The sequence below is a fragment of the Vidua macroura genome, chromosome 8 (genome assembly GCF_024509145.1).
Source record: "Vidua macroura isolate BioBank_ID:100142 chromosome 8, ASM2450914v1, whole genome shotgun sequence".
Taxonomy (NCBI): domain Eukaryota; kingdom Metazoa; phylum Chordata; class Aves; order Passeriformes; family Viduidae; genus Vidua; species Vidua macroura.
Window position 1 is genome coordinate 19,381,360 of NC_071578.1, and position 26,885 is coordinate 19,408,244.

At 41.6% G+C, this 26,885-nt stretch overlaps 1 long non-coding RNA gene across 3 annotated transcripts in view; it reads right to left on the reverse strand.

Moving 5' to 3' along the window:
- LOC128810501 (uncharacterized) overlaps positions 1-26,885 on the reverse strand; it is a 187,506-nt gene that overhangs the window by 84,458 nt on the left and 76,163 nt on the right. For 2 of the 3 annotated variants that reach the window (XR_008438052.1, XR_008438053.1), the window contains exon 2: positions 3,441-3,600. This is a non-coding gene — a long non-coding RNA (uncharacterized LOC128810501). Of the gene's footprint in view, positions 1-2,815; positions 2,937-3,440; positions 3,601-26,885 lie in introns of all 3 variants that reach the window. The other variant, XR_008438054.1, reaches the window with a different exon arrangement.

Below are 26,885 nucleotides of genomic sequence, written 5' to 3' on the forward strand. Positions count from 1 at the left end.
AAATATAAGGTTTTCTACCTGCTGCATCATTTTCTGGCATACACTGGGGAATACATACATGTAATACATAGACTGTCTAAGCAAATGAATTGGAAAACACTCTGACAAAAAATGGTGAAACTTTATAAGACTGCTTTGTGGAAATAAAGTGCTAACAGAGAGGTCACAGAAGCACACCAATAGGCCAAAAGATAGCTGTTTTCAATGGCCATAAAGTTTTTAATTAATTTCAATGTTTTGGGAGACACTCAGCCAAGATTCCCAAAAGCAACTCTCTAAAATGTAACTTGCTCCAGGATGTAAGCAAACACCACAGGTTTCCCAGAATCACCAATAGCCCAGCACTTTCCCTGTTGATGAGTATCTTTTCTTGTTGTGGATGCACACAGGAGTGGAATTCCTTCAACAATTTATTCCCATCCCAGGACTATGCTTTGTAGGTTCACTGCCCAGCAACTGTAAGATACCGGCCAGTATTCTGAAATGGATAATCTTTTGTTATTTGGTTTCTCCTTTGTCAAAATATTCCAGAGGCTCAGTCTCTGCAGTTGTGACCAGCTCTTCTAAAGGGCTCAAATGTGAGCTAGGTATGTAAATATGTACAGTTCAGTATTTTTATGACAAGACTTTGAAAAGTGTTCAGACACTCAGTTGCACATTATACACTGAGTTTTAGCTTTTTTGAATTTTTTTTTAAGATCTCTGAAAACCCATCCATCATTTTCATCTCTATCTTCTCAGACCTTAGCTTTAATTAATTCATTTATTCTTACCTTGCTCTTCTTTGAAAATTATGGGGTTTAGGTTGGTTAGGAAAAATCTCACCCTGTTCTTCTACCAACTAGATGACATATTCACCATTCAACTTCCTTTTAGGTTTCAGTATAAATCAAAACAAACTTAAATTATACCCTATGCTCCAAGTATTTCATTGTGCTCCCCCTTCGTCTGTATCAGCTGATCACTCTCACTAGATTTAGATATTACTGTCTGCAGCAGAAATTCTCTCTCTGCTTTGTGTTTGTACAGCAGGTACCATAGTGGGCTCCTGGCCCCCTCCAGAAGTCTCAAAGAGCTCCCACAAAATAAACTTTGAAAAGCAAAATATTTTTGGAGAAAAGGCCACAAAATACCATTGTTGTGAAACATTCAGGTGATGTTGAATATATCTTCTCCTTGGATTCTCTGAAATGACTGCCTTCCTGGAAAATCCTGCTCTGGGTCACAGTACCAGGTGTGAAGTTACCACCAAAAAGAAGGGAGAGAGAGTAGAAACAAAACTAAAAGTAACTCAGAACTGTCTTTGATTCTGGAGAGTTGTCAGTCTTTATCAATATCTCCAATATTGTCAAAAGTGCCTTTCTAGTTTTGTCTTTGAGTATGGATTACTTATTTTGACTCATTATTGCTCCTTTATTCATGTGTTTTACATCTTCATTTGTATTTTGCTTAGATAATACAACAAAACTAAAAAAAAAAAAAAAAAAAAAAAAAAAAAAAAAATTTTTATTTGCCCTGAGACCTGTTTGCATTCCCAAGCTGAGCCTGAGCACAGACATCATGCATTCCCTCAGAAGAGAGGGGGTAACCAGAACATTTGAGACTTGTGGTGAACAGTCTGCAGGGAAAGGAAGATGTTTTCAAGGTCATATCTCAGGGCTGGGCCTCATCATTTTTGTGTTCCATTCTAAGGTGACTGGAAGGCTTTTTGGAGTCTTTTCTTCTAAGTGAGTCATACATTGGCAAGGGTACTAGATTTTTTTGTCAACTCTGAGCTGCTAAGGTTTTAATTCAGGAAAATCAAAGCTTGGGTTATCTCTTCCCTTGCACAACCACTCAGAACACAGAAAAGTTGAGCCTAGATTATTTGGTTGCTTATGCACAGAACATGTTTTTGTGCAATACGTATCTCTCTGTGTGTGTTAACAGTGAGCATCAGAGCCCACGTTAAATGGCCAAGCAAAAGCCTCAGAAGGCAGCTGAAAGCTTAGACTAATGAGCTTGGTTTATGTTCCAGAATAGTTCTTAATTTGCCAAAACAGACACTAATTCTGAAATACCCCATGCTGCTACCAGAGGAGATACAAACTGACAACAATCACACAGATGCAAGAACTTCCTTACAGTCCTTCTCTTCAGAAAGAAGTGTTGCGATTGCAGATCCTCTCACTTTGTCCCATTAACTCTATCTCAAAGCATGGTAAATATGAAAGCCACTGAACACCTGGTTTGCTTAGCAAAGACAGAAAACATTTCTCCTGACACTGTTTCTCCTTTGGCACACAGAACTAATGGGCAGTCTGTCTAATATGGTTTGCTCATAAACTGATCAATTTTGAAAAAAAAAAATTCAGGATTCTAGTTTTGGTTAGCAGGGCCAAAATAATAACAACATATTGTTTCTGCCATCTATTTCCATTGTGCTGTATTTTTCCCTTAAAATGAGCTTTTGTCAACCTCTTATTTAGATGCTGAACAAGTCACTTAAGATACAGCCCTGACTGAAGAAGACAAAGAGAGAAGAACATGGTCATTAGAAGGAGGAGGGGAAAAAGTTTAAAACCAAAAGCACCAGCCAGATCTCCATGGAGGACTTCACATCCCTTGAATAAACACAGTGCTAAAGAACTCCTTCATGCTACTCTCTGTGCTGCCAAAGTAGCAGACTGCTACTCACAGAAGTTTCTGCTGTGAATTTAGGCACGACTCCAGTGTTTGAAAACACATGATATTGATAGCAACCAACTTGTATATACAATCCATTATGATTCGCAACTTGAACAATGAAATTTTGCTTTTTTTGTCCGTTCTGTACCTTTTCTCAGTCCTGCAGGATCTTCATCTATATAATGGCTAACTCCCTCAGACTCATTGGAGAATTCCCATCAAGCTCGGTTAACACTGCAGTATTGGTATGACAAGTTACCTGTGCTGGGCTAAAAACAGAGGTTGACTCTTCAAATGTCAGTGAGAATCTGTCAGTTCTGCTCCTGACTGAATATCCACTTGGATTTTAGGTTAGTCCCTTCAAATGCATTTTACTAGCCATAAACAGAGTTGCTTAAAGACAAATTACTATGCAGACCACTGCCATCTCCTGCTTGAATCACAAGCACACCAGAAGGCACTCAGGGATCTCTTATCTTCAAGCAACCACAGTAATTCTCCCTTACAAGTCACACATGAATAAAACCTCTTGTTTCTGATTAGACCATCTATAACTTTCTGTAAACCTCCATTCCAGATTAGTCACTACATAAATGAGGCATAGCATTGTTATTACTTCCTCTACCAAGTATACAAGAATCTTTACATAGTTCTTCAGGGCTCCAGGCAGAAATCTTAGCTGCACAATTCACTCAAAAATCCTTCCAAATTCAAATGCTTTTCATGTCTTCAGGAATTTTCTGTTCAAATGTATAATTGTGACATTTTCTTACCTTTATCTGTGCTCCACATGGTCTGTTGCTGTGCTGCTCAGGGCATTCTTTGACCTCTGCATCCCCTGGTGTCAGAAAGATTCTTAATTGGAATTCATTAAAATGGTTCCTAAACACTCCCCAGAAGATAAGCCACAGGCTTCCTTAGCAAAACCAGACTCTGCAGGTCACAAGAACACAAGAAAAAGATGGCAATTGATTAAATTACAAAGTAGCAATTAAATTACAAATGAAAAGCTGATTAAAATTTTTCCCCATCAGTTTGTATTTTGACCAACTGAATTTGTAACCACAGGAAGTTACCAAGATTCCAGAAATCACTGGACAGTTTTATAAACAGAAAAAAATCCAGAGTTATGAGCACTCAACAAGCATTCTGCAAATTATCTGAGCTCACAACAAAGTGGAGGAGATTGCTCTGTCTGCCCATTGCACAGCTCTACCTTCCTGTAAAGAAAAGAATCTGTTGAAACTACTGCTAGAGACGGTTGACCAGGCAAAACATGAGCCTTTCTTACAAATCCTATACTTCTAAATCCACAAAAATACCATCAAAAGGGAGGAAACAGCCTGTAACTTTGGCTTGCATTTCTAATTGTGGGGCTGCTGCAGGAGCTGCATATTGAATAATTTTAAGTAATTTGTCTTGCTGCTTTAGCTACCTATTATATCCTGGTTAGTTCTAAATGCAATCCTCTTGGAGCTTATTGTAGTTCATTTTATCTCCACTATTGTATGCAGAGTTCCATTTTTAACCATTGCTTCTTCAGCAACAGGAGTTTTTTTCATCTGTATTTCACAATGCAGGAAGATTTGTAATTTTTTCGGGTTTTACTCTCTCTCTTCAATTTTTAGGGGTAGTTTTTTAATAAAATTGTTTGTGCTCCTGTCTTAAAGATTCAATGTTATAGGAGAAAATATGCCCATTTATTCCTTTAATGTGTCCTATGTCATGTTCACCTCACTGGCTCAGGACAGCTTGATCATAACCATTTTTCTCAGAAGCTTGATTTGTCTTGTGATTGAACCACTGTCAGTCAGCCCTCTGAAGTCAAAAGAGTAACATTCATGTAAACAGTGAGCAAGTGAAACTGGAATCAGGCATTGACTTTTAAGATAGCTGTTTTCAAGTTCATTGCCACAGCTACCCCAGAGGAGACTCCTATTGCACTGTGATCATCTTGTCTGGCCTCTGATATGAGATACCCATAGGGCTGCTCTGAATTAATTCCTGCTGTGGGTCCAATAACTGGAGTTGAAGTAGGAGAATCTGTTTCTGACGAACATTTGCTATCAACTGTAAAGGTTCAAGTGCTGTAAAATACAGTGAACCCTAACTGTAATATTTTGACAGCTGATTACCTGCACTGCTGGAAATATGCACATTTTTTCTGGTTGAATTTACCTGGTATCAACTTATAGGTGCTGGAGCTTCTCAGATACCAAACTGTGATCAAATTATATTGCAGAGTTCTTTGCTACCAAACTATATATCCTTCATTTTTGTTCATATTTATAAACTGTAATACTACTAATTTTACTTTTAAGGATGAAAAAAAACCCTTTTATAAATAACCTGAATTTAGACGTTATATCTTTGTGTGGAGTCACTCCAAATAAAAGAGACAATTCCTATGTTCTTTCCTGTACACTTAGCACAGTAAATTTAAATGTCTTTCTAACTGGCAGAAAAATTGGGAGCTCTACAAAAAGACTGTCTTAAATCCTTTGCAGCTTTACTATGATAGCTGCTGGCTTCCTACAGCTCCTCACCCAACCTACTTTGTTGTAGCACCCTAGAAGTTCTGATGCTCGTATATTGTGCAGCAGGATGCAGGCTAGAGGCTTGATCCAACCCACCATAAAAACAACAATGTAAAGACAACCATAAACCATTTGGTCTCCTCAATGCTCAGTTGCATAGTTTTTACCAGATGAGAATTATATTTGCATTTGCTTTTAATATGACTGAACAAAATGAGAGAGACCATCTACCACACACTGTTGTGTTTTACTACCCCTGGTTTGGGACTTGCCACTCAAATTCAGTTCTGTCTCCAGGCTGTTTATGATACAGGCACTCATTTTGAAAGCTGGACTGAGGAAACCTTGGGTCCCAAGACAAAGATGATGTCTGAATGCTGGTAAACTGAGCCACAGTGCTCCAAAACCAAGACAGGCCCCACTAGCCTGCAGCTAAAGGCTCTGGATGGCAGTTCCAGAAATGCTGAGCTCTGACTAAATGCTGCATGCAATGAGATGAGCAGGAAAACTACTGGTAACTCTTCCACTGATCTCAGCACTGAGTATTTTGATACATTCCACTTGCAGTGGAGAGAAGCTCATGGGAGGAGACAGAGGTGAAGATGAAGATAATGAAGCCTGTCCTCTACCCATGCATACAACCAACATTTCACAGACCTATCTCCCCCTGACCAAATCTGTAGTACATCTCTTAAGGAGACTCAAAGATTCCTAGAACATACATAATTTTAAAATCCATTTAATGTTTATGCAAATACTTTTGTTGCACCCAAATTGAATTTCTTTCTGTCTTTGGTTGGTTTTTACATTATTCATGCTGTAGCACATGTATGTGCATGCATACCCAATCTTCTGCATTCAGAAGTTGTGAAGTCAAAAGCACTAAAATGATCATCCACATTGCTCTGACTAGAAACTGAATCTCTATGTCAGAGTCATGACATTTTAATGAAAATGTAACAATGATGTAATTTTAATTATATTGGGAAGCCCTGCATTGTCTCAATCTTGAACAATATGAAATGCTGTAACCTGCGATCAGTGGCATATATAGAACCAGGCACCCCTTTCTGACCCATACAGAGAGAAAACTAGGAACTGAAATCATAGAATTTGTTTTGCAAGATATGATTCCTTCTTGGATGTCCCTGACAATGACAGACACCATGCATCACAAGGTGCTAGACATCACTCAGTACCTACTGAAATAGTATTGGGGCACCTATTAGGGTTTTGAGGGTTAACCAGATGTGTCCCTAACTTCCCACTCACTTTGTTATGAGGGAGAAATAGACATGTAAGCATTACAGGTGGAGGCTTCTGGCTGAGTCCCAAAGACACCACAGAACAACTATGAGCTTTTATTGTTGGGGTTTCTTCTTCCTTTTTTTTCCTCCCAAGCCATGGTGCTATTTGTGGAAAAGCAGCATCGTAACTCCCACTATAGGAGACGTGGCACTCCCTTCCTCTCCCAATCCTTCTTGTGCATTATCCATTGCACTGAGTTGTAATGAAGAGTGCCAAAAAGGAATAGAATTTTTCTTGCCTTTCATTTTGTTTTTTAAGCAATCTCCTCCTCCACCTCTTCTTTCTTCTACTCCTCCTCTTCTTCATCCTCCCACCCACCCCCATCCTGTCCATCTCCCCTCATCCTACTCACACACCACTCCCCCCCTTTACCAGTATCCAACACTGTCAACCCAAACACATGATAAATTGCCCTGTCAACAGAATTCATTCAGGGACCAATTAATTCCACAGAAATGAACCAGGAGCCATCAGTTGCTGAAAAACTCCAAGTGCAGGGAGCGAGGAAGCTAGCTTTGTGTGTGTGTGTGAGAGAGAGAGAGAGAGGCTTGGGAAGTTAGTCTGACAGAAATTGGTCATTTAATGCTTAAGTGCACTGTAGACAGCCCTGTCATAGCAGCCAGCATGGCAAAAACTCCCCCAGTGCTTTATTTATTAATTATGTGGAGCAGCACGGGGGTCACTTCACTGTCTCGATACAGACTCATCAACTTTACTTCTTGTCACTGGAAGAGATCCCACAGCATGTGAGATAGAGGGCCAGGCCTTTTTCTGGCTCTGTCTCCTACCATCCTGCTACAATACAGGGTAGAAGCAAGTTTGGATGAGGACCACTTGTGCCCTCAGTGAGAGTGGGCAGTGGCAGGTGGGGACACAAGAACATTCAGAAGTAGAAGGCAAACCATTATCCTGCTGCTGCCCAGCTCTAGAGCAGGGATGGTGGGAGCCAGGAGATTTCATTTGCAAAGCTTCCTCATTATCCTCCTTCAAACTCTCCTTAGCCATGATGCCTGCAAAAATCTGACAGCAGTTAGGCTGCTGATGTATTATGAGTAGTGCCTATCCTGCTGATCAATAGCGTCTCATTGCTCCTTACCGTATTCCCCCAGCTGTCCGTACTAGCCGCTGCTTCTTGGCTCATGTTTGTAAGCTCTCTTGAGGGCAAGACCATCCTTCTTTCTCACACACAAGTACAGCACCAGGCAATGCCTGATCTCTGAGAAGTGCTCCTCAAATGGTAGCAACAGAAAGAATAATTACAACAGCAACAATTCTATCCTTTCACAGAATTACAGAAAATAAGGCTGAAGTTGACTTTAGGAGCTTGATAAGACCATGCCTTTGCCAAGGCAGGATCAACCACCGTTAAAGTACTAAACCTTTTTGTCTGGCCTGTTTTTAAGAGCAACAACAAAGGCTATACAACCTCCCAATACAGTGCACCTCAATTCTCCACCACCCCATTTTGCTCTTCATCCTGCTGTGGCTTTAGGATTTGAAAACATCAATTCCCTCACAAAAAACCATCAAGCCAGGCCCTGGAATGTATCTCCACCTTTAAGTAAGAGACAGACATGTCTCTATGACATGGTATAGATTTACAGATGATGTATGGGCTGCTCTTTAACATTTTCTTGCCTGCTTATAAAACAACGGGATGTATTCTGGTTTAATCTAACAGAACATGCATTTTCCAATTGGGCCAGTAGAACCAAATTTTCGTCCTCTATTAGGCAGCTTAAAAACATGAGGAAATCCTGGGAGTGGTGATACTGCACCAGCATTGCAGATTTTAGATCTCTCACTAGCAGCTCTGCTCTTTCAAGTACCCCATGGAAGAAGAAACTTCTCCTTCACACTTGATGTCCAGTGAAGAACTGCACTGTTGGACCCTTCCAGCTGACCCTGAGATTAACTCAGCTGGTTAGAGCAAGGTGCTAATAATGCCAAGGTTGTGGCTTCAATCTCTATATGGGCCATTCACTCAGGAGCTGGACTCGATGATCATTGTGGGTCCCTTCCAAGTCAGACTATTCTGAAATATTATTTCACCTGATGCCTGAAGAAACAGAGCTATACTTCCAAGTTCTGGATTCCAGGTCTGGATTTTCCTAACCTTCTGGAATATTCAAGAACAAGGCTTAAGTACATTTCTTCTGCAGACTCTCTAAATAAACACGTGTCTCTTCATTCTTATCAGCACAGCAAAAGTCTGAGTTGGTGAATTACTACGCTTGTATCTTGGCAAAAAGCTGTTGCCTTTACCTCTCCCAACCCCACCATGGTTCAGTTTAAAGAGGCCAGAAATCCTTTCCTTGCCTGTCATGGTACAGAGAGGGGAGAACACACCTGGAAGTTTAGATACACAGAGATCCTCCAGCACATCAGATGGCATGTTAGATTTAGTTTAATACCACAAACTACAAAAACATACTGTCCTGATTTGAAGCTACAGTCAGATGCTTCTAAGGCTTGGAGGACACCTTGGAGAGCTATACTGGGCTGTTTCCTTGTACCCATCCCTATCCAAAAGGAAATCTTTCAAGATTACAATTCCACAACCACCTTACAGCATCACAGGCTAAATGACAAATTGGAATAACTGTGTCAATTTCCTTCAGAGAGAGTTCTATACAAGTTCTATACAACCCAGGGAGAGAGATATATCCTGTCCTTGAGACAACAGTATCTCTAAAGTATCTCTTGAACAACAAGAGACAGGAAACAAACATATGATCTAATGGCAATCTGTATCTACATATTTATCTTTATTTATGGCTCCACTCTCTCAGTAATCACTCAGAAATAGGTAAACATTAGTGTATGGTGGAAGGTACAGTCTGATCAGGAAACTCATTTGACAAAGGACTACTTAAGTCACATGGGATCCTTACAAATGCTTTCCACAATCAACTATGGTAGTGTTTCTCAATCAGGCTTTAAGAGTGCTTTTTAGCATGTTTGTTACTAATAACCAACATTTTATAGAGGAATTTAGATGAAAAAATGTTTTCTGTTCCTTAATTCCATGTAAGAAAAGGAAGAGAATATTTTATTTCATCTAATGAGTAATTCATACGGGCAAAGATGATTTTAGCTAATCTGCAGGATGTACAGTCTGCACTGTACAGTGGTAAAGATGACTGACTCTTAGGTAGCTGCCTTATTAGCATGCATGCAGAAACAGTAACCACTCCCTTTGCTTTTTGTAATCATTATAATACAGCATTAGTCAAAAAAGCCTGGTCATTTTCCAATGGGAAAAATCCTAACTCAATGACCTCAGGGATCACTGCTAGTTCTGTTCATTTCTTCCCTGTGCTTCATTTGAAATGTGATGGGGAAAACAATGAATTTTAAAAGTGAAACTTCAATATACAGTTGTCATTTGCTGGCCTTCAAAAACCTCACATTTCAGATATTCAGAAAAGGGATCATATTGAAAACTAATTCTCTCAAATTGCAGATAATATTCAGAAAGGAGCATCTAACTAATTTTCAGTAGATTATAGCTTCTTTGTATTAGGAATCATGAATTCATTGAAACCGCAAATATTGCTAACGTCACTCAGATACTGTAGTGATACTACAGATAACAAAAACAGGAAAAAAATATTTAAAAAAAATCCTGCATGGTACCAGAAATAAATTACCCTTTCACAGAGCAGGCATGAGAGAAGAAATCAGATAGGAAATAGCCTTAATAGTGGAGGACCTGATAACAGTCAGGTCAGAAAATTTACTTTTGTCTTGGATAGATTTTCTTATGGAGATTCTGATTGCCTTCATTGTCTAGAAAGGCAATAAAGATTTCATTCCATGTATGAAAAGATATTTTGGACTTCCAGCTGCTTCCTCTGAGACAAGGAGCACCCTGTATTTTGCTGGTTTAAGTTTGCTTGATATTTTGGCCCCAAGGAACTTATCTACTGGTTAAAAAATTCAGTTAGAGTGTCCCTTCACTGCAGCTTTTCTGTGAACATCATTCTGCATAGTCACTTCCTCTCTGAAACACACATTTGTCCTTAAAGTATCTTCTGGTAAGTGACAACTTACCTGCCTAAGCAAAAACACAACAGGTTGTTAGATCCTAGTGTGAAAATGTCAAACCACTTCACTGTCTACTGGGGAATTGCACTGTGGTGCAGCTGATAATGATTTATGAGGAGGAGTCTGGGGGTTTCAGAGGGTACAGACCACCATCATCCACACTTATCCATATCAAGGACACAGACTTTGCAGTATAACTAATACTGACAATCAGGGAAAAGAATCCTGTGATTCTAGGAGATCAATATGGACTATCATGAGCACTACTATTGCTGATACCTTTTCTTGTAAGAACAGCTTGACTTTGTAGGCTGTTAGTCAACAGCAGAGGTGGAAAAGTGGTATTTGGCTGATGAGCTTTCTAATAATGGGGCTTGCTATCTGCAAGTGTTCAGCAAGTCAGAAAACAGCCTGAAAAGTCCAAAAGCAAAAATGACAGGGATTACAGAGTGTTTTCATCTTTCAGTTAACCCTTCCAGCTTTCAGTTACATGGCTAGTAAAGATACGTTCTAAAGTGAAAGTTACTTTTTAGGGTAATATTTTTTCTCCTGCTGCTGCTTTTTTAAAGAAAATACACAACTAAAATATTCCAAAGACATAACAGTTTATAATGCTGGAGTCATCCCAGCCTTGGATATGCAGAGGGCTTAATAAGCAGAAAGCAATATGAAGACTGTATGTAGTCTCTTCTTACAAGACAGATGCATCTGCCCATGACACCAAAACAGCTCTTCTAATACAAGGAGTTCTGGACTCACTCCCCAGTGATATTGTTGGTAGCTTAGAGGACAGCAGAGAGCTCTGATGCCATCTCATCCTTCTCAGGCCATTTTTTCTGTTTTAAGCTGCTGTGTGCAGCAGCTCTCAGAGTGTGGGGGTCAGTGCTGGGGCCCAATTACTTTAACAGTGTTTGCAGCATCACAGCACAAAAAATCACATGCTGCCCTTGCCCTCCTGGAAATCTCAAGTTTTTGTTATATTTTTTTAGGTTGAACTGCATGTTTTTCTCGCTGACACAGCTGGAAGCACTCAACACCATGCAGGTGTGTTTGCCAGTGGTTGTTCTTAAGCACATGTATCAGTGTGCCCAGAACTGGAGAAGGCAGGATCAGGACTGCAAGGCTGAGCTGAATTAGATGCGAAGTACCTACTGAAGCCTGCAGGGACTGAGGGCCCACACATTTGAGACATATATGTAAGAACCTGGTGTAACAGGAGGAGAGAACTCTGCCATAAAGGCGGGAGGAGCTGCTGTCATTGTGAGCAGAGGAACCTTGGTTTGGCCCTGGAGCTTACAATGAGTACTTGTTTTCCAGCAGGTAAAGCCAAGCTGCCTTCACTTTCTGCATGATGAGAATTTTCAAAGAGCACCTGAATAATTCAGGGAGGCTTTGATCTGAGTGCAGACGGACACAAGCATAAACTGTTTCCAGAGCCAGCTGGGAAGCAGTATTCCTGGCACTTCTCACCTCCTGCACTTCTCCTTGACATCCGATCCTAGGTCAGCAGCTCTCCCAGCTCCCATTGTGTTGGCAGCTCGGTGACATGTTTGGTGTCAGTGGAGATCCCACAGCCTCTCTCTGCGCTACCCGTTTACCACTTGAGAAGTGTGGTGGGGCATGAGAGTGCACGCTGCTCCTCCGGTCTCCTTTCAAGGACGGATGAGATTGTCCTTGGGGAGAAAAGGTCAGTATGTCCCCCTCACTGCTTGGCTGAAATTGCCCCTGATCCAGAGGCAAAGGTCTCTGCAAGGGATGCTTGGGGTGTATTTTTGGGACAGTCTAAGTAGGGGTAGAGTTTTTGTGTGCAGCCATGAGAGAAGGTGATGAAAGGAGCTTTTACCAAGTCTCTGTGGTCTCCCTGTTACTCCCTTTTTCCAGGTAATTCTGCATCTTGATCAGGCTTCATTCAGCCTGTCAGGGTTCACCCTGACCTGGAAAGGATCATCTGTGATATACATCAGTCCGACCAGGAAAAGAATCTAGTCCTTTACTGTTAAAAAGCATATGCCTTTCATAGAGTATTTACAGTTTCTGGTGTAATAGTGACTTGATGCTACAGCAGTGACTTGATTTTGTTCAAGTACGTGTAAAACATACACAGAAAATTATTTTACTCTTGTTGACTTTAACAGAACAGTTCTGGATTTACACCTGTAAGTCCATGATGAAAGTGAGAATCATAGAGTGTGAGTTGATGCATTCAGCAAGATAGAATTTTTTGTTTGGTTTTGTTGGGTTTTTTTACAGTTACTTTCCTATGATCACTCTTTAAACATGCTTTTTGTCTTTTCTCTCTTTTTCTCTCTCTCTCTGACTAAACTATTACATTTTATATGAGCCATGGAAGTTTTTCTGATTTCACTGTATCTCTCTATACTGCTTTGTGGGGCTGTGCTAATGAGTCAATCAACTCTGCCTTTCACTGAATTGTTTGTATGTTCTGACACAAAAGGATGGGGGTGAATAGAAAAAAAGCGAAAGTTAATATAACTAGAGGGTTCCTATGCAGTCCTTGTTTCATATAAAAGCATTGTTCTGTCATATAAAGAAGACACAATATAATTATTTGCACTCACAGTAACTGCCTCTCTAGCAGCTTTCTAAGGATATTTTTGAATGCATCCCACCACCATGGTTTCTCAGGTCTGCACAGGCACTGCTCCCTTTGACTCCAGACTAACACAGGACTTACCAGGAACTCAGAACCTTGCCCATTTTACAGCTGGGGACCTGAGGCACAGGAATTAATTACTGTGTGCATGGTCACACTGCAACTCATAGCTCAGCAGAGAATCGAAGTAATGTCATTTAGATGCCACTTAATGTCACTTATTATTTGATTCGCTAGACTGTTCTTCCCACAGCTGATCACTTTTGTATGTAAATCAGCCACTTGAGCTGGAGGGAAGGCACTGTAAACTTAGATACCAAGAGAGGTAAAGAACTGATGAAAAAAATGTAAACAGAGAACTATCTGGCAGGGTTTACAGAGGGGAAGATTATGCTGTGATTAGCAGTAGAATGTGCAGAAGTATGGAAACTTCCTTTTGTAATGCTGATGGCTCTGCTCCCTAGAATTTTCTATCACCTTTCAGCCAATCAGTGACATGTCTGTGAGGCCAGAAATGCAGTCTGTGTCCCAAGATGAACTGAATGTCCTCCACGATGAGGACTATATTTTGGTGTGTGTTATTGCTTATGCAATGTGCTCTGGTCCTTCCTTTTTCAGGAATACCAGAAGTGGTAACTTGGTGGACAGACTGGATACACCCAGTCCTGCAGTTCCCAAGCCAGTTTTCTGCTTCTAGATTTACCTGACATGAAATTACAAGTTTCATAGCACAAGAGCAAGAATTATAATCTGTGCCCTGAGAAGAGAGGAAAGATTATGAGTAGAATTTAAGGGATGAAACAAAAGAAATAAGCAGTCCTGGAGTGCAAAGATGCAGACAAGCAGTATTATCTGGATGTGTTGTCCCAATCAAGCCCATAAGTCTAGTCAAAGGAGTCCTTTGTACATACACAGTGTTTGCAAACTCAGGCCATGATTAAACAGCAGTGACATGTAGCAGCCTATGAAGGAAAGCAGCGGGTGCTAAAATGCTTAGCTGTTTTTCTTTTGAGAAATCAAGTGTGCTTCAAAGATAACAGGCCATGAAGATTAAGCTGCTACTGCACCAAAGGAGGAAAGCAGATGGAGCCACCAGTACTGCCACAGATGAGTACACAGAGATGTTTAAAGGCTAGAGATTTTATCAGTCCCAGCTCAAGGAGGACTGTAGGTTTCAGCTGTGGAAGCTGGAGAGAGGCAAAGAGGAAAAGAAGGGGAGGAACATGAAGTAGAAGGATTTCATTAATTAAAAGAGATTAATTAGCACCATAGAAGCAAGTACCATGGATTACAGGAACTGTCAGCAAAGAGCAGCGACAGCTGCAGCAGAGCTGGCTGGCCACTCCCACCCCAGCCGCTGGCCATGTCCACACCTCAAGCCTTAGGGCAGTACAGCCAGGCAGCTCAGGCGTCAGAGTGCTCCCAAAGTGAGGGGTAACTTGGAGGATGGATCTCCACCGGATAGTTGAATGAGCTGGTGCTGGTTTTTTGTACATTCCATGTCACCTTGAGCAAATCACTGATCTTGCTATGCTCCAGTTCCTGAAATAGGGAGATAATTCTTCTGAACTGCCAATTTAAATTGTAAGACCTTTGGGGCAGAGAGTAGAGCACGCCTTCTATTATATTTATAAAGGATCAGTAAGCATTAAAGAAGTGCTGCAGTAAAGACATGGTTAGCTGGTAACCACAGTCCAGATGCACAAAGCTAAAGTTAGAAAAAATGTTCCTGCACTCTCCCCCCACCCCTCAATATACCTTTCATATCAATAAAGTATTTCATAGTTTAGCTATGCCAAAGGTATTTTTAACTAACCTGGAAGCAAATATTACCAGTTTATTTGCTTGTACTTGTATTAAAAACATTTCCACGTTAACATTTTCTTCTATTTGTAAAACACCAGAGTACAGAGGGGCTCTAAAATTAATATCATCTTAATTTTGCCAAAGTGAAGCATTCACATTTCTGCTAAAATTGCTTCATTCTTGCTTAGCCAAACTTCTCAAACTATTATGGATCACAGAATATTTTTGATTCCCAAGAAATCATCTATTTACAATTATCATTGTGACTACCTCCAGCTTGTTCCACTGCAGTAGCACAAGTAACACATACTGTTGACATGTGAAGCATTTTAGTATTTGCTATTCAGCATCTATTAGTCCTGCAAAAATATATTTATTTAGATGACAAAGTGTGTTAGTTCAATTCTGTATATGCACAGCACTGGAGGATTTAATCTCCACTAAAGGTCCCATTTGTTCCTTAAAACCACAGCATGCTCTTCTGTGTATGTCAGAAACAGGCTAGAAATCTTGCAGAGTGGGGGGAGCTCTGGAGAGGCTCCTGCTCCCAGCTTTCTAACTCTCTAAAGCACAGAGGAGTCCTTGGAGACATTGATTAGCCTCCCATTTGCCTCAGTTTCTCCACATAAAAACTGAAGATATTATTTAATACAGCTCCACAATATGTTGTAGGCAAATGTATTTGTCTCTGCCCATGGGGCAGACAGAGGCTTGGGAGGACAGAAGAAGCAACAGAAAAAATTGGTATCTCCTAGTACAGAAACTCACAGAGTTCGTCTTCAAAAACCTGAACATCCTGAGCCCATTTTAAGAATCTTTAAAGACAGAAAACTAAACTCCAGCAATAAGCTGGGTTTTTTCCTGTGCCATCAGAAGTCATTGCAAGTCACACACATCATCTGGACTCCAGCTTGGGGGAAAGAGAATGTGAAAACTGCAGATACATTGCTGTTCACCCTACCATTTGCATTGCAACATGTGAGGGACCCATTCTTGGCTCCAAGCACAGGGGTAAGAACTACAATATGAAGCTGTAGATTTACTATGTGACACTGGGTGAATCACTTCTTTTCCCCTTGTCTCAGTTTCCTCATTAGCAAGAAGAAGGAGGGAGGTAGACATACCTCCTGGAAACACTGGAAAGACATAGTTCACCCTCATCCCAAGCACACAGTGTCTGCAAAGAAGATGCATCATAAGCTGTTTTTGACCTGAACTCTCTGCTAGCCATGAAAGCTCCCTGCTCCTTTAGGATGCTGAAGGCAGCAGTCCTGTAAAGCTCTGTACCTGCCTGCTGTGCACACAGCAGCCATCTCAGCACACAGTGTCAGACTCTGGGCTGCTCCAGTCTATTTTATCACAATTTACTTGGTAACAGGTTACAAATGTGGCATCTGATGAAAATAATGAGCCTTGATGTCACTTAGTGCACAAGGCTCCCTGCGTGTGTGCAGGGAATAGCAAACAACAGCCAGTCTGGCCTCCTCACAGGTGCCAGCACAATTGGTCCCATGGCAGCTTCCTCTTTCTGTGCTCTGCCTCAGCAAACCTCACCACCAGCCACATTCAGACCATCAAAAACTCACTGCGGCATCAAGGTCAAGCCTAAGGCAACCAGAGCAAGACTACTCTCTACTGTGACAGGTCAACGTCCTTTGGAAGCTCACTCAGTGGCCAGGTCTCAAGGACACTAGTTATGCCCTCGGGTACATCTGTGTCCCACTTCCAGAGGCACAGGTCAGTCAGGAGCAGGAACCAGCCCACTGCGAGGAAATGATCCCTCTTTTCACCTTAGCATTCTTAGCATGATGGAAAAATTTTCAGTGAAGAAAATTCCACTAAAAATCTAGAGGAAGGTTATCCAGCTCTTAAGTAACTAAGTACCCCTGGTCTTAGGGGCTGGTCAAAACCAGCAAACACTTGCTAGGTGGCTCCTACCCAAGTCCCTTTGCTCTTCTGAGTCCTGCTTTTTCTGTTGCTGAATGGAGACAAAAGCACTCCTTATACTCCATGGGATGGCCAGGGTAAATCTGATAAAGAATCCAGGGCTATGGACAAAGATAAATGTGGGAAGGGTACAAGCAGCTGTGACACAGAGCAGAGAGAAACACACCAAAGATGGCATAACCATAGAAAAGATAATGAAAAAAGTGCTAAAGCAGATATAGGAATGGAAAGTAAAAAATTAGAAAAGGTAAAGGCTGCGGAACAGAGCCACGATACAGCTCTTCATTCATACTCTGACATTTTGTCTTTTTAAGCTGAGATTTCCCAGAGATTTTTCAAAGTTTCTACACAAAAAAAAAAAAAAACAAAAAAAAAAAAAAACAAACAAACAAACAAACAAAAAAAAACCAAAAAAAAAAAAAACAAACACCTACCACAAACCCCCAAACAATACATGCCTTCAGATGGAGAAGGAGGACTCTGTATTTTTGGATGCTTTGGCTAGGTATCCAGATTGATGCCTGACTGACACTGTGTCTGGAACGAGCCAGGCTTAAATGCTTGAAAATCCCCTAGAGGAGTCACCTGATCAGAAGAGTGGAGCCTTGTAGCCCCTAACATTTACTACAACCACTTTTATAATTCATTTCATGATATAAAAATATACCATGACTACACACACACTTACCCTAAATCCAAATACCAATATAAAAGTTGCCCAAGATGCAGAAGGATCTTGCAATACCAGTGCTGAACTAACAAGCAAGAGGTGACAGTTGCAGATCTCATTTTGCTCCCCTCTGTGGTTCAAAACCCAAATACTTAATTTCCTATATGTGAGGATACAGTCTTCCCAAATTTCAGATCAGTTGGATTACAAAGCCAAATTATTATCTGCTTGCCTTTTTTTTTAAACAAGAGACAAATCCTATCATGACAGGGGCTCTGATCTCACGAGAGCCTTTCATTGCTATTGTAATACAAACACTAACCCCACTCCTCTCATTAAAATCTCATCGTCTTCCCCAGAGCTTCAGCGCTGCTCGTAGTCAGGTCACTGAACATAGCCCATGTGTAAAGGGAAATGGCAGCAGGACAAGAGAGGGTGGATGAGGACATGCTGAATACTTATGTTTGTTGAGCTGGTCACAGTGACACCTAGCTTTTTTTTTTTCCTGAGTTGACAGCATAAAGCATACAAGAAATGTAAATCATAGCTTTGGGTGTGCATAATCTTGCACTGAGACTAACACAGAAGTATCTGAACAGAGAAAAAACAATGTATAAAAGGACTTTTTTTTAGTCTAGCAGAAAAAAAGCTTAACACAAACCAGTTGTTTAGAAGATAGAACACAAATTCAGAAGAAAAACACACCCCATTGTTTCAATTTACTGTGATTAGCAACTGAAAGTGTCAACTGAAATAGTGAGTTCTTACTCTTTTAATGTAAACTGTACACTGTGTCTTGCTCAGGAGGTCAAAGTAGATTATTTCAGGATTCCTTCTGTGTGCAAATCTAATTTTTCTGTTACCTACTTGTCCACTGCTGACAGTCCCTCACATGATCCTCATAGTCTTTCCTGATCTTGATCAGCACGCCAAATTTTGTCACACCTATAAGTTCCTCATACGTATGTTTATTACTTTTTCAGACCATTAACAAATATATTAACCAATTCTGGCATTGTTACAGATTGCCTGTTTTGCCTGAGTACTTCTTTCAGCAATATGAGAATTTTCACCACACCCCTTGCCAGTCTGCTTCCGAATGGATTCTCATATTTGGAGAATTTTTTTCTACCATCATCTCAGTGTATGTGGGTCTCCAGAACATGTTAGCCAAGGCATTTTTTGTAAATTTCTGTCCAGAGTAGTTTGAGAGTGCCCCACCTGTTAGGAAGTCTGAGCATTCCTATTTTGCAGATGTAAAAGTATGCCACAAGAGACCTACATCCTGATACACAAAGCATTTAAATGTCTAATTCTCACTAATTCTAATTCTTATCCCTTATGGATAAGATCTCAAATGACTGTGGAGAGAGCATTCTACTTAAAAAATCTTATGTCTTAGGCAAAGTGCTTTAGAATTACAGAAACAGACTCCCAGCTCCAGAGGGCCTCCATGCTCACCTGCACACTACATTGTAGAGTCAAAGAGAAGACCCACTAAAGCCAACATGTGAAGTAGTTACTGTGTTGCTTCATCAGCCCACAGCCGTGAGCCACTGGGAACAGCTCTCCAGATCAGGTGGATCAGCTACTGGGGACCTGGAAATTCCGGTGTGATGTTCTGTATGAGCAACTGGAGCAGGGCTGCAGCCTCAGCAGCCCATGTGCCAGCAGCTCGGCAGACTGGCACGCAGAGACAGCTACTGAGCAGTGTCTGAGCCCCACAGCTGGACAACCCACCTTTCACGTGTGGGGAAGCCGACGCTGCCAACAACACAGAGGGCAAAACTAGGTGATCTTTAAGATCCCTTTCAGCCCAAACCATTCGATGATACTCCTCAAAACACCTGCATAAGCAAGGCCAGCTCTACTCTGTCTTTACACACTAGAACCCCTAACCCCTGGGGCCTGCTGACTGCGACAGATAGAAAAGCTCTCTGCAGCAGTGTCTGCTGGAATGTTTTTTAATTATCTCTGGAAAGTATGGACTGTGTATCATCATTAACTGGACTAAACACTGACGGTCAGTGAGTCAGGTACCAGTAAACGGTGCAATTAACAGCCAGAGGAGAGAAGTGTATTCAATCTGAAAGCTTTCTTTCTCAATCCATCTCCACTCATCACCCAAAGTGCTGAGCAGCGGACTTTTACTTTCAATTACATTAATCAGGTTAATTCCAAGTTAAAGTCAACATTTTAATCAAGAGGCAGGGAAGTAGAGGGCTGAGGGGAAGAAAGGAAGGAAAAGAAGGGCAAGAGGAAGGAAGAGGAAAGGAAAGGTACAGGGAAAGAAAGCAGGACATTAAAGTGATTTGCACCACTGAAAAAATAAAATTAAATAAATAAGGGATACGCTTTTATGCTGGACCTCTAAACTAAAGGGGTTAGCATTTACCTCCTATGCAACTTTGGTATACTGGGCTGTTGCAGGGGGAAATTGGAATATATCAGAGCAGCTTCAGGAATGCTGGATTTTATGGAAAGAACTGTCCATAGAAATATCTCTTCAAAAGACTCTGTAATGACCCAAGTCACAGACCCACCACACCATGACTTCTGTTTGCCCAGGTATAACTCTCCTGCATGCCCTGTAAAGCTTAAAAACATTGCATGCCTAGAAAAACTACCAAGTGCTCCATCACACTGAACAGGAGTTCCACCTGCACCCACAGCTGAATCAATTGCATTAGCACTCTGGGGGATCCAGTACTGCAGAGATCAGGTATTAATGACTACAGAAATATGGCATTAAGTCTTTCAAAGAAGCCTGCTCTGATAAGCCCATTTTATGTCCCTGCCAGAGATTTGTTTAACTAAGTGAATAGTTAGAGATGCCCAGCTTCCACTGGATTTCAAAAGGACCTGGGAGCCTAATTTCATTGAGCTCCTTTACTGATCACATTTACAGATGATCCAGATTTTCAAAAGAAACCACATAAAGGATGCTGAAAGGTTCATCTGGGCTGAAGGTCCTTACTCCTGCCAGGTGAAACATAATGTGTGTGGGGTAAGAAGCAGAGATTTAAGAGTTTTGGTTTTGGCCCATCACACCCTTTTTTCAGAGTTGCATTAATTTACAGGGAAAGTTCAAGGTACAGCTCCTGTTCTACAGAGCCCTACTGAGTCCTGAGGAGCAGTCTCACTGGCTGTGTGTTTCATGACTATCTCCTGGACAGTGAACCTGCAAGTGCTTAGACTGAATCACTCATTTTGGGCCTGAGCAAAGTCTGTTAATCCTTGGCTCACAGCTCAGTGCCAGTTTCTTCTCTTGCAGTCTTGAACAAAAGTCAGAGGGAGATTCAGTACATGGGAAAACAAAAGCTGCAGGAAAGCAAACTTTCTGTAGGAAGGAAGCATATGATAGAACAGATTGACTACCAGGAACACTTACCTCCTGACTCTAGTACAAACCTCACCCACAACCTTGGGTGAGTTGTTTCTCCCAGATACAAAAACCATGCAATGGAGACAGCAGTGCCACTGCTGTTACCTTTCCAAAGCACTTTGACAAAAAAAGCTGTAATTTAGCATTATTATTGTTATTAATTTTTATTATTAAAGATAATTTTAAATTAAAATCCTCTCAGGACCACGTCACACCTTTGAGCCAGCTAAATCATATCTTTGACATCTATAAAAAAATCAGAATAATCATACATTGGGAATTCAGAGCAACAAAACAGTGCAAAGGAATTGAGAAGCACACAAGGGAAAGATATACATAAAGTGAGTAAAAGCTCACATTGTGAAGATGCCTATGTTACCTACTAAAATTCAAGCTCAGGGGTCTTTAAAACAGCAGCAGGCATTGTGGTTCTGTTCCCGTGCTTAAGAGGTTTGATAGCATAATAAGAACCACATGCCCCAACTGAGCAGAATGGTACCTGCTTTTGGAAAGGAGCAAGAGACAATGAAAATGTTCCCAAAAGCCATCGGGAGCAGAGTTCCAGGACTTTCTCCCCAGCAGGAACTCAGTTCCAGCACTTGTGAATTTACATTTTAAAAAGTTACTCACTGTTTCACTTGAATAAGGAAACAAATCATGCAAAAATAGAAAGACTGGAGTAAATAAAAGAAGAGAAAGCAGTTAATTCGTGGGTCTGATCAAGAATGCCCTGCCGTGCTCGTTCTTCCTCCAGCCTTCCCCACTCCCACTCTGCTCAGCGCTCTGCTCAGAGCCGCACTGCAGCAGCAGAGGCCCCTGTGCTGCCTGCTCCCCTCAGCTCACCAGCTCAGCTCTGCAGCACAGCTGGAGCTGAAACAGCCCCCTGTGACACCTTAACCAGCACTCCTGAACACCACTCTCCCTAGAAACATCTCATTCTTTTCCCTCCCTTTTCTCACTATCACAGCCAGAAAGCACAACAGGTTTCAGCAGTGACAGGAAAACACCTCTTTCCTTAGGAGTAGGAAGAAAGGTAGGAATGTGATGATTTAGTGTATTAATTTGGGATCCCAACAGATTGTTTATTGATAAGGAAAGATGCTGCCAGATTAATGAAAACAACAAATACCCTTTGCCTGGAGACAAACTCCTGAATCTGAGAATCAATGCTGAAGTCAGCCAGGGCCACCAGAAGCGTGAATTTTGTCACATGAGGGCCATAGCTCTAGGGACATGATTCTGCTCCTGAATACGCTACTGAACTGTTTGTAACCACGGCTCAGTCACTCTGCCACACCTGGGACCCTTCCTAGGCTGCACATCTCTCATGGAGCAACTCTACAAAGAAGGACTTAAACCCTGTAAATAGATGGTTGGCAGAACCAAACCTGAAGATGCAATAATAATAGCAAAAATGGAGTTATAGCCATAATTTGTTTCACTTGGATTCGCTAGGAAAGTACAGAGCTCAGTGAAGCTTTTCTGTTGTGGTTGCAAAACTGATATGTCATCCTGGTGTTTCTACATCATTAAAATCTCTGCGTGTACATATGGCTTTACCACATGCCTGCAGATAGCCCAGTTCTTGACAGGCTGATTCTGCAGACCATTGAAATGCTACTAAGAATAGGGCACCTTCCTATATAAAAAATAATAAATAAAAAAAACCATATCCTGAGTGCTGAGGAACTCCCATATCCACCTCCATCTGGCAGGGCAATCCATCACATTCTAAGCTGCAGGTAAGGAAATCAAAGCATAGAACAGGAAAGAGTGATTTTCATAAAAAGGCTCAACTCTTGTGATCTCTTCTTTCTATTCAGCAGTCCTATCCCTCAGGATCCTCAAAACAAGGTTAGGCTGCTGTGTTCACTAACCTAATTCACTGCCAACTGTGTTGAATTTCACGTTCCACACTATGGCCTTCCCGGGGCTCAGATCTTCATTTTTTGCCCTGCACATACACTTGGTGACTTACACACCTATCTTACTGTGTGCTTTGAAATTGGAGCCACATTGCCATGATGCCTGCTGATTCCTCTCATCCTGAGGCTCTGGGAAGTGATGTGGAGTGGAAAGCAGAATTAGTGGTCCTGAACTCATTGGCAGAGCTCCCATTTCAATGTAGTCCAAGGAAAAACTGTAAATCATAGCTCCCAGAGATGGAAAATGTCTGGGAGGTCACATTCTCCTCTGAACACACTGCACCTGCTGAAGGCTTAAGGGTCCTCAAAACGCTGCTGTCCTCAGTAGTGTGGGAAGTTCTAGGGAGAAAAAAGGAGTCTCCTGTTCCATTCCCTTTTCTTTGCCAAGAGGCTCTTGTCGAAGGATGGGATATTGATTCTTCTACCTCCAGCCTCTCCAGAAGTACAAGGCCTTGGCCGGATAGAGTCAGACTCAATCATAATTGTATTTGCATAATACATTTTACCTTTCTCTCCTCCGCTGTAGTTTTCTGAACTTGCCAAGTTGCAAGCTGACCCTGTGAGCCAAGGTGTGATTAACTGAGAAATTCACAGCAGCGCCACTTTAATCAAAGGGGACAGAGGTTACAACAGCTCAATACTAGCGATAACCAGCCTTTGATCCACAGAGCTAGGCCAAGCCTGGCAGGCAAGCAGTGAGGAAATGCACCGTCAGGGCTTTTGTGGGGAAATAATACCTTATTAACCCCTTCATTTAACCTGCTGTGGGTGAGCAGAGAGAATCACCAGGAAAAAACTCTCTTCCAGAGTCTTAATTACAGCCCACAAAGCTGCTGCTTCTTAAAACTATACTTAAAGGTGTTAAATTCCTGAAAAGAACCACCTCCATCTCACAAGACTGATTTGTGAGGGCAATCACAGCTTCTAAATGCTCCTGCTTCTACTGTAGACTGACCACCAATGTCAAGCCCAGCAATGGGCTGACAGAGACACAGCCCAGGCTATCAGATTTTAGCAATTCCCTACAGGTCCACACACATGGGCAGTGTTTCCAAGTCCACTCCCCACTGCTGCAAAGCCCTGGCCGAGTCATTCAACCCTCCCTTTCCCTCGCTTCTGCTCTTTACCCTGAGAAAGCGCCATTTCTTAACATGGGAGTTCCAGTAGGATCTAACATAATGTAGCTAATCAGATCAAAATGTAATGTGGACTTCAACAAATAATTAGAGATCATTCTCATAATCAGGTTGCACCAAAGATAATACAAAATCTAAACAATGGGAGAAGTACTATTTAATAAGATTTAAATTCAATATGTAGTCCTTAAATAGAAAACAGACTCAGAATCCCAGGGGATAAGAAAGTCCCAGTTTTGGTAACTATAGGAAAATTGAAAATTCTCATTTTCTAAAAAACTTCCAATTTGGAAATTTGTTTAGCATGGGACTGGAAAGAATCCACACAGAATGAAATCTATAATAGAATACATTTCCTGTCAAAAACAAATTTGGGTCAATCAAAATGTCTTATTTCAATAAAATAATTTTTTTTTTAAAAATAATTTTCTAATTTAAAACCCCTATGAATATTACAGGATCAAACATATTTCTGAAAAAAAAAGTAATTTCAAAGTGAAAAACACCTTTTGCTTTTAAAGAAGTGAAATGGAAGGTGACAGCTCTACCAACAGGCTTCTGTCAAAAACTTTTGTGAAACAAGATATCAGTGAAACTGACATTTCAGAGATAAGTTTCTCTTTTCAGTTAACACGTTTCTCTGGTGGGAAACACTCTTTTAAAACCAATCCATTCCCTTAAAAATTATCTTTTTTTGAGAGGACACAGAAAAAGGAAGTGCCATCTTCCCAAATGCTTTTTATTTACCCACTCTTACCATCTTCCCTCAAATGTAGACTTGGCCAGAGAACCAGGAAGTCTCACCTCTGCTATGCAGACCAAAAGGACACAAAGTTTTCCAATCAAGACTTTGGCCCAACATTCTTTAATGAGGGAAGAGCTGTCCTTAAATAGGGCCAGCAATGCGCCTGGCTCTCGGCGGCCGCGGGATGGAGGTTGGCCAGCTCGCTGTCCCGCTTGTTGCCGCAGGGCACACGCGCGTGGCCACCCCCAAGTCCCTGCCAAGACTGTCGCGGGCGGCGGTGATCGCTGTGGCGTGGGCAGCACGGCAGAGGCACAGAGCACGAGGAAACTGAGGCAAAGGAATAAGGGAGGGACACTTGTCTGAATCTCCAAATGTTTAATGTCGAAGTCGAGGCAAAGCAAGTGACAAATCTGAACCTGAAGGGACTCCTTTTATAGGGATGGGGGAACACGGGGAGGACACAACCTTTGACCAATAGGAGGGCATTAGGGGAGGGGTGCAGGGAAAGGGCTCCCCAATAGAAGCCAACATGGCGAGGGAGCAAGCCCCACAACCCAATTCTGCCCTGAGGAAGGGATGAAAGACAGGGAACACTCCAGAACCAAAGGAGTGTGCTATCTTTGACAGGCAGGGGTGAGACAAGGGAACAAGGGAGGTATACAGGTGGATTGACAACATTTTGGCAGGGAAAACTATGGTAAACAACTCAGGACTGAACCATTAGGGAAGCCAAATGGGATACAGAGACTGAACCATTACAAACTTATAACAAGGAATATTAAAATCTACTACAGAAGAACCAACTGTAAAATAACAGACTACCACACAGCAAGGGTGAAGAAATTACCTCATATACTCCCTAAATGCATTGTGGAGTCCAAGTACTCTGCCACTGAAAATCAGACTTTCCAGTACAGTCATGTTACAATTTTGGGTCATGACTTAAAAAAAAATTTACTTGAGCCTGTTTTTGAAGGATTATCTCTAGATACCTCCAGGAGTCCTCATTTTTGAAAAGGAAGGGTCTGAGAACCACGCATTTTTTCCAGACTGTTATTATGACTACAGACAGCTGCAGGCGACTGTTTTGTTTAACAAGTGACTAAAGCCCAGCAGACCCTCTGCAAAGGCAGGCCTTAGCTGGAGGAATTCAACTCTCATCCTGTGGATCCCAGTTCTATAGGTCTCAGCTCCTCCCACACCACTTTCTCCTCATGACTTCTTGATGGACCATCCTCTGCTACTCCCACAACATCTATTTACCCTCTTTCTCTTCAGCACCTTGGTTTTTTTGTGTCTTATTCATGCCTGCATGAAATGTTTCTAGAAACACTGAAGGAAGCAACAGGAAATCTCATTCTGACAGAAGGAAAGGCACTTCAGCAAAGGCATAATATATGCCAAAACCTGCATTGCAGTTTCTAACCTTTCCCCTGTACCTCAGTAAAACAAACAAACATCAGTTACCTGTAACAGGAACCAACCCTCTGACCCAGAAATGCATCCCACTGGTAGAGGATGACAAGAGACATCACACCAAGCCCATTCAGCACATTGACCCCTGCTTGACTGTCTGCTAGCAGGAGTTTTTGGCCACTTCCTCCCCCATTCTTCTCTACCCTCCTGCACATCCAGTCATTAATTGATCCCTGATCATCTCACAAATATATTTCCTTCTCTCCCCAGGGCAGGTCCACCCGCTTTTCCCTGTTCTCTGCCATTAACATGGGTCTCACATCACCATGCACAGCAGCACACACACAGCTCCAAACACCTCAGGGCAGGCACATCATTTCCAATTGTGAGCAAATGCTGTTGGTTTTCATTAATCTGCAGACACTATATTTGCCAATTTCTCCAACTTTTCTTTCTCACTCTCTCTTTCTGCTCGGAGGCAGGTGAGTGCATCAATTTTCTTCTCATCTGTGGCAGTTAAATTAAATGGAATCGGCCTGATTGCTGAAAATCAAAGAGAAGGCTGATAAAGCAATTAAATCCCTCTAATTCCTCCCCTTGAAAAGGTGCAGCTTGGCTCAGAAGCTAATTAACTTCATAATGAAAATCCTTCTTCACCTTTTTAGGCTTTCTTTCATTC